This window comes from Nerophis lumbriciformis, linkage group LG34 (assembly GCF_033978685.3).
Source record: "Nerophis lumbriciformis linkage group LG34, RoL_Nlum_v2.1, whole genome shotgun sequence".
In the NCBI taxonomy this organism is placed as follows: domain Eukaryota; kingdom Metazoa; phylum Chordata; class Actinopteri; order Syngnathiformes; family Syngnathidae; genus Nerophis; species Nerophis lumbriciformis.
In genome coordinates this window covers 24,299,435-24,306,456 of record NC_084581.2, presented here as the reverse complement: position 1 = coordinate 24,306,456, position 7,022 = coordinate 24,299,435, and the positions used below count along the sequence as shown (strand labels likewise).

Here is a 7,022-nt window from a genome sequence, read left to right as displayed (position 1 = left end):
ATTTGTAGTGTGTTGTGGTGAGGGGTGGAACAACCAGACACACCGGCCGTCGAATGGCATTGGGGAATGCAAACACAAAACCCAAAGATCAAACAAAGAATACGTCATAATAGTTAAAAAGTTCTAACATACCCTCAGAATCTCTTCTTTAAAATGTTGTCCTATATTTGATCCTAACATTAGATTATGCATAACAGTAACAAAATAAGACTTGGGACCTGGGCACAGTAGGCTAAATGATACAACTGTCCTGTATTTGTGTAACTAAAGTAAGCTTTATGTGATATGAGCACACTTCCGATCTGAGATGACCCTTTCAGGACTCATTGCAGCGAACTACTCGTGTCGAATTCTCAACCAGGGAGTTAATTCCAACCAAAAAGCTCTCTGCCATCCAGTTCAACAAAGGTTCACTGACTCCATTGGTTGATGAGTTGAACTCCATGTTTCCACATATCAAAATCAAGCCACTCGTTGCTCCAAAGCCCTCTTGAATGTAATCGTACATGAGCTGAAGATTTGGTAACACTTCACTTCTAATGCTGTCACACTGAGTGACATTCCCTTTGTCAAGGCTCTCCGACAAGATGGTAAGCAAGGCTGCAGGGAAGTAACTGTAATTGTATGAATTCAGACTGACCATGAGAGTCGCTTCTCCTTAAACAAGCCCAGCGCCCACTTCCGAGAGGCCCTGCACTAGTGTTGTCCCGATACCAATATTTTGGTACTGGTTCAAAAATTATTTTGACACTTTTCGGTGCTTTTCGATACTTTTCTAAATAAGGTGACCACAAAAAATTGCATTATTGGCTTTATTTTAACAAAAAATCTTATGGTACATTAAACATATGTTTCTTATTGCAAGATTGTCCTTAAATAAAATAGTGAACATACAAGACAACTTTTCTTTTATTAGTAAGTAAACAAACAAAGGCTCCTAATTTAGTCTGCTGACATATGCAGTAACATATTGTGTCATTTTCCATTCTATTATTTTGCCAAAATTATTAAGGACAAGTGGTAGAAAATGAATTATTAATCTACTTGTTCATTTACTGTTAATATCTGCTTACTTTCTCTTTTAACATGTTCTATCTACACTTCTGTTAAAATGTAATAATCACTTGTTCTTCTGTTGTTTGATACTTTACATTAGTTTTGGATGATACCACAAATTTGGGTATCAATCCGATACCAAGTAGTTACAGGATCATATATTGGTCTATTCAAAGTCCTCATGTGTCCAGGGACATATTTCCTGAGTTCATAAACATAATATAATTGTTTTTAAAAAACGAAAGAAGATGTGATACCAAAAATTATAGACGTAATCATAGTTGTATCGACGAGATACGCTCTTGTACTTGGTATCATTACAGTGGATGTCAGGTGTAGATCCACCAATGGCGTCTGTTTCATTTTGATGCCGGTGAGCTACAGTGTGTAGTGAAGCATGTTTAGCTATTCCTCGTCCTGCAGGGATGATACTTGTAAGAAACTTACTTTATTCGTCACCATGGATGCGACGATTAGTGTTTTAGAAGTAGCGAAAACACTGTCGACAGCAACTGGACTTTAGCCGCTAGCTCGGTAGCCATGTCTTAAAGCACCTCTTCCTGAGGGCGTTTCAGTGTTATAACTACACTTTTATCTTTAGTTTTTAAACCAAAATGCGTCCGTTCTCCCTTTTCTGTCTACACACTGTCTGCTTATAAGTACTCCATGATTGTGCGCTGCCGAACATGCTCCTCTGCTCGTAAACCAGCAATGACACGACATGACGACAAAGGGGGGGTGGTGGACCGGTACTTCTCAGAGGCGGTATAGTACCGAATATGATTCATTAGTATCGCGGTACTATACTAATTCCGGTATACTGTACAACCCTACCCTGTACTAAGGGTGAAGCCGAACCCGCATGCGGTTTTCAGAAAAAAACTTGTTTTTTAGAAATACTTATTTCAAACAAATACTTAAAAAAATATTTGTATTCGGGAACAAGAAAAACATTAAATAAAAAATTTGCGTTTTCTAATGACAGCGCACAGTGCATGGCGGGATGACAACAGAGAAGGCTCGGGCGAAGCAACTATTTTTGTTGAATATATTTCTGTACATGAACCGGGTTCCGGAGGCAGTTTAATCAGGAGATTATTCCATTACTCGTCTGCAGTCAGGTGCTCTTGATGTGTATTTCTAGTCTTGTCGTCCTCGTCCGGACAGAAGAGCGACACGGCAGTGCGGCTGGATCAAAAGAGACTTCGGAGACGCTTTATTGAACCAAAAGTTGCTTTATTACAAGCGAGCGTCATTATACAGGACTGCAGTTCTTGGAGGAGGTCAGGTAAAAAATTAAGCACTCCTAACTTGGAGAAGCCAAAGCATCAGTTTTATATTCCTGGAGCGCATCCTGGCCATAAAAGGAGATGTTTGTACTTAAGTGACTGAAAAGAAAACAGATTCCTGTCATATCTTAGATGCTGTCATTAGGCTAAACATGTTGTCTCTTCTCACGGATAGGGCCATCACCTTTGCATACCAAGGTCCAATTGTATTGCCTTTTCTTCCGCGAGAACTAATCCAATCCACACACAAATGTCAATACTTAAGGGCCCTAAGTTATTATGTCCCCAAACTGAAATGCTACTATTTACTTAAAGGTGGTGGTTTGCTTTCTCCAAGAAGAATATAAACATTCACCATGTGCAAAACATAATATGAGTTAATTCATTCACTTCACTCTCATGTTCGCTCTGTTCACGTAGCTCTGAGAGTAAAGTTAGCGTTCGGTTAAAAAGGTTAAAACAATACGCGTGTAGTTGTGTCGAATTGTATGCACTTGTGGGAGTTATTTGGTACTTTTAAGTTACCCTTGTTTTTTGCAGACAGCAAGAGGGGGCTATAGGCTAATTAGCTTTAGTGTTGCTTCCCGTCACTCAATAACTTAGCTGAAACTCTCCATATAGATTTGGGCAACCAAATAGAAAATAGTGTGTTTGCTGCCGAGCCATCTCTTGGTCCTCCCCAAAAAAAAAAAAAACTTGCTCAAGTTCTGTGTGGACGCATTTTACAGTCCGTGTTGCAGATATAAACTAAAGTGATATGTAATGTGTCAAATCAGCAGAGGCAGAGATACCAAACATCTGTCAACATCGAAAGCAGAGGTGTCAAAGTCGTTTTCACTGAGGGTCACATCGCAGTTATGTTTTTTTCTAACAGTGAATACTATTATTACACAATTTTTTTATGCATTTTATTGGCAGATTTTTTTTAAACTAAAATGGAAAAAAAAATATGTTAAATTGCAATAATTTCACCTCAAAATGTAGTGTATATTACTGTAAATGGAAAAACAGCGCTGCTGTTTTTATGGTAAAAAAGGCAAGTCAGTTTCCAGAATTTTACTGTAAAATTTACATTTGTTTTTTTACTATAAATTTTAAAAATATATATATTTTACAGTAAAATTGACATTTGTTTTTTTTTTACTGTAAATAAAAAAAAAATGCAATTTTACACTAAAATTTTGGCACCTGAGCTGCCAGTTTGTTTTTGTTTTTTTTACTGTAGATTTGTCGGTGTATTACTGCAAATGCCAAAACGGCAACACAGTTTATTACAGTTAAAAAAAGTAAGTTTTTTTTTCATTTAGAGAAAAATGCTGTAAAAACCACAGTAAATTTCACAATTTTAGCATGTAATCTATTGTTATTTTTACATTGCACAATTTGATGGATAACTTGCTTTGAAATCATTATTATTAATATTTATTTCTATTTAAAAAATGGTTTGAATATGTTTGAAAAGATATTTTTGCATAATTAGACAAAATTTAGGGCAGCACGGTGGCACAGGTGCTTTGTTCTCGGATATTTTTTCACTTGAAATTCTAAAATAAACCATTAGAAATTGGCTGTCGTCTCTGGGATTTTTGCTGATCAATAGTTAAATAACAACTTCCAACTGACTGGATGTTGCCATTATACCACAAGTCATGCATTGGCCGGGAATCGAACCTGGGTCAACTGCTTGGAAGGCAGCTATGCTAACCACTATACCACCAATGCTTAGTCCTCTAAGCCTTTTTGCTTTTAAATTCTAAAGTCTAAAATAAACCATTGGAAATTGGCTGCTATCTCTGGGGTTTTTTTTGCTGATAAATAGTTAAATAACCTGCGATGAGGTGGAGACTTGTCTAGGGTGTACCCCACCTACCGCCCGAATGCAGCTGAGATAGGCTCCAGCACCCCCAGCGACGACCCCGACAGGGACAAGTGGTAGAAAATGGATGGATGGATAGACAAAATTTAACATAATTTGCGATTACATGGAGTACATATTTGTTTTCTCCCAAAATCGAAAGAAAGAATACATTTAGTGAAAAAAGTTACAGTACTTTATTCATACATATTATTAGCAGGCTTTTGAGGGCCAAATAAAATGAAGTGATGGGCCACATCTGGCCCCCGGCCTTGAGTTTGACACCTGTGATCTAAAGGCATCCTCTCCTGGCTGCCTAACCCCCACCAGCACCAAATCATCATCTCAGCCAAGTTCTGCCCCTGCAAGTTAGTTTCAACCACTTATATTAGCTGCAATTAATCCAAAACAGGTTGTATTCACCCAACCACCCCACTGCAGAGCAACTAGCAAACACAGTGGGAGAAATGGTTTGCCTTGACCTCACTCAGTAGTGGAGAATAAAGGTTTTTGTAAGCTTCTCAATGTTGCAAGAAAACATCAACCAGTATTGCATATCCTTAATTATTATAATGACTAATTAAAGAATACTTGCACCCATCCATCCATCCATTTTCTACCCCTACCCTGCACATTCAACTTTACAGACCCTCACGACAAGGTGCTGAACTTTTTGGAATCCTCCTAAAAACAGATGAGATTATGAGACGCTGAGAAGAAAGACAATGTCAAAAAATGTTGCATTTCATCAAAAGGTCAGTTTTTGCCATTTATGTTTGTGTTTGACCTTTGCTCATCCTACACTGTAAAACAGGCAATTATTTTGACTCGGGGGCCAAATTTAGAGAAAAAAAATGTGTCTGGGGGCCGGTATATCACATTTTTAGGAACACTAATACAAAAGAATGCTAAAAACGTTATGACAGACCGCCTTAAAAAACCGAATGGAATTTTAAATTCTTTTACTGAATGAGACACCCAATGTCACGTGGGGGTCGCATATTTATGCGGGATCGTTCCTTCCGTGCAACACGGACACTCTGGACAAAGACGTGAAGGTAAGAAATCATTTAATTACATAAATCATAGGCAAACAGAAAAACAAGCAAAAGAAAAGCGTGCCGAACGCACGGGAAGCTAAGGCTAAACTTAGCACAGGACTCAGGAACATGAAAACAAACCAACGTGATGTAGCTTACCGCAAACAAGGAGCACAGGACGAGTGAACAGAAAGGCAGGCTTAAATAGTGTCAGTGATGGAAAACAGGTGCGCGTCGGGAACACAAGCAGCAGGTGAAAATAATAAGTAACCATGGTGACGAAACAAACTCACAGGTGCACAAGCAATAACTAAAGGAGTCCAAAATTAACCAAACCTAACTAAACAAAACATGAGCCGACCACAGATCATGACACCCAAAATGTACAAACCCGTTTCCATATGAGTTGGGAAATTGTGTTGGATGTAAATATAAACGGAATACAATGATTTGCAAATCCTTTTCAACCCATATTCAACTGAATGCACCACAAAGACAAGATATTTGATGTTCAAACTCATAAACTTTATTTTTTTTGCAAATAATAATTAACTTAGAATTTCATGGCTGCAACACGTGCCAAAGTAGTTGGGAAAGGGCATGTTCACCACTGTGTTACATCACCTTTTCTTTTAACAACACTCAATAAACGATTGGGAACTCAGGAAACTAATTGTTGAAGCTTTGAAAGTGGAATTATTTTCCATTCTTGTTTTATGTAGAGCTTCAGTCGTTCAACAGTCCGGGGTCTCCGCTGTCGTATTTTACGCTTCATAATGTGCCACACATTTTCGATGGGAGACAGGTCTGGACTGCAGGGGGGCCAGTAAAGTACCCACACTCTTTTTTTACGAAGCCACGCTGTTGTAACACGTGCTGAATGTGGCTTGGCATTGTCTTGCTGAAATAAGCAAGACCATGAAAAAGACGGCGCGTACATGACAGCATATGTTGTTCCAAAACCTGTATGTACCTTTCAGCATTAATGGTGCCTTCACAGATGTGTAAGTTACCCACGCCTTGGGCACTAATGCACCCCCATACCATCACAGATGGCTGGCTTTTGAACTTTGCGTCGATAACAGTCTGGATGGTTCGCTTCCCCTTTGGTCCGGATGACACAATGTCGATAATTTCCAAAAACAATTTGAAATGTGGACTCGTCATACCACAGAACACTTTTCCACTTTGCATGAGTCCATCTTAGATGATCTTGGGCCCAGAAAAGCCGGCGGCGTTTCTGGATGTTGTTGATAAATGACTTTCGCTTTGCATATTAGAGCTTTAACTTGCACTTACAGATGTAGCAACAAACTGTATTTAGTGACAGTGGTTTTCTGAATTGTTCCTGAGCCCATGTGGTGATATCCTTTAGAGATTGATGTCGGTTTTTGATACAGTGCCGTCTGAGGGATCGAAGGTCACGGTCATTCAATGTTGGTTTCCGGCCATGGAGTGATTTCTCCAGATTCTCTGAACCTTTTGATGATATTATGGACCGTAGATGTTGAAATACCTAAATTTCTTGCAATTGCACTTTGAGAAACATTGTTCTTAAACTGTTTGACTATTTGCTCACGCAGTTGTGGACAAAGGGGTGTACCTCACCCCATCCCTTCTTGTGAAAGACTGAGCATTTTTTAGGAAGCTGTTTTTATACCCAATCATGGCACCCACCTGTTCCCAATTAGACTGCACACCTGTGGGATGTTCCAAATAAGTGTTTGATGAGCATTCCTCAACTTTATCAGTATTTATTGCCACCTTTCCCAACTTCTTTGT

At 38.8% G+C, this 7,022-nt stretch overlaps 1 non-coding gene across 1 annotated transcript; it reads right to left on the bottom strand.

Moving 5' to 3' along the window:
- Positions 1 to 3,995: 3,995 nt before the first annotated feature.
- Positions 3,996 to 4,067, bottom strand: trnag-ucc (transfer RNA glycine (anticodon UCC)). Its single transcript has one exon. It is a non-coding gene; the product is annotated as a tRNA-Gly (tRNA).
- Positions 4,068 to 7,022: the final 2,955 nt, after the last annotated feature.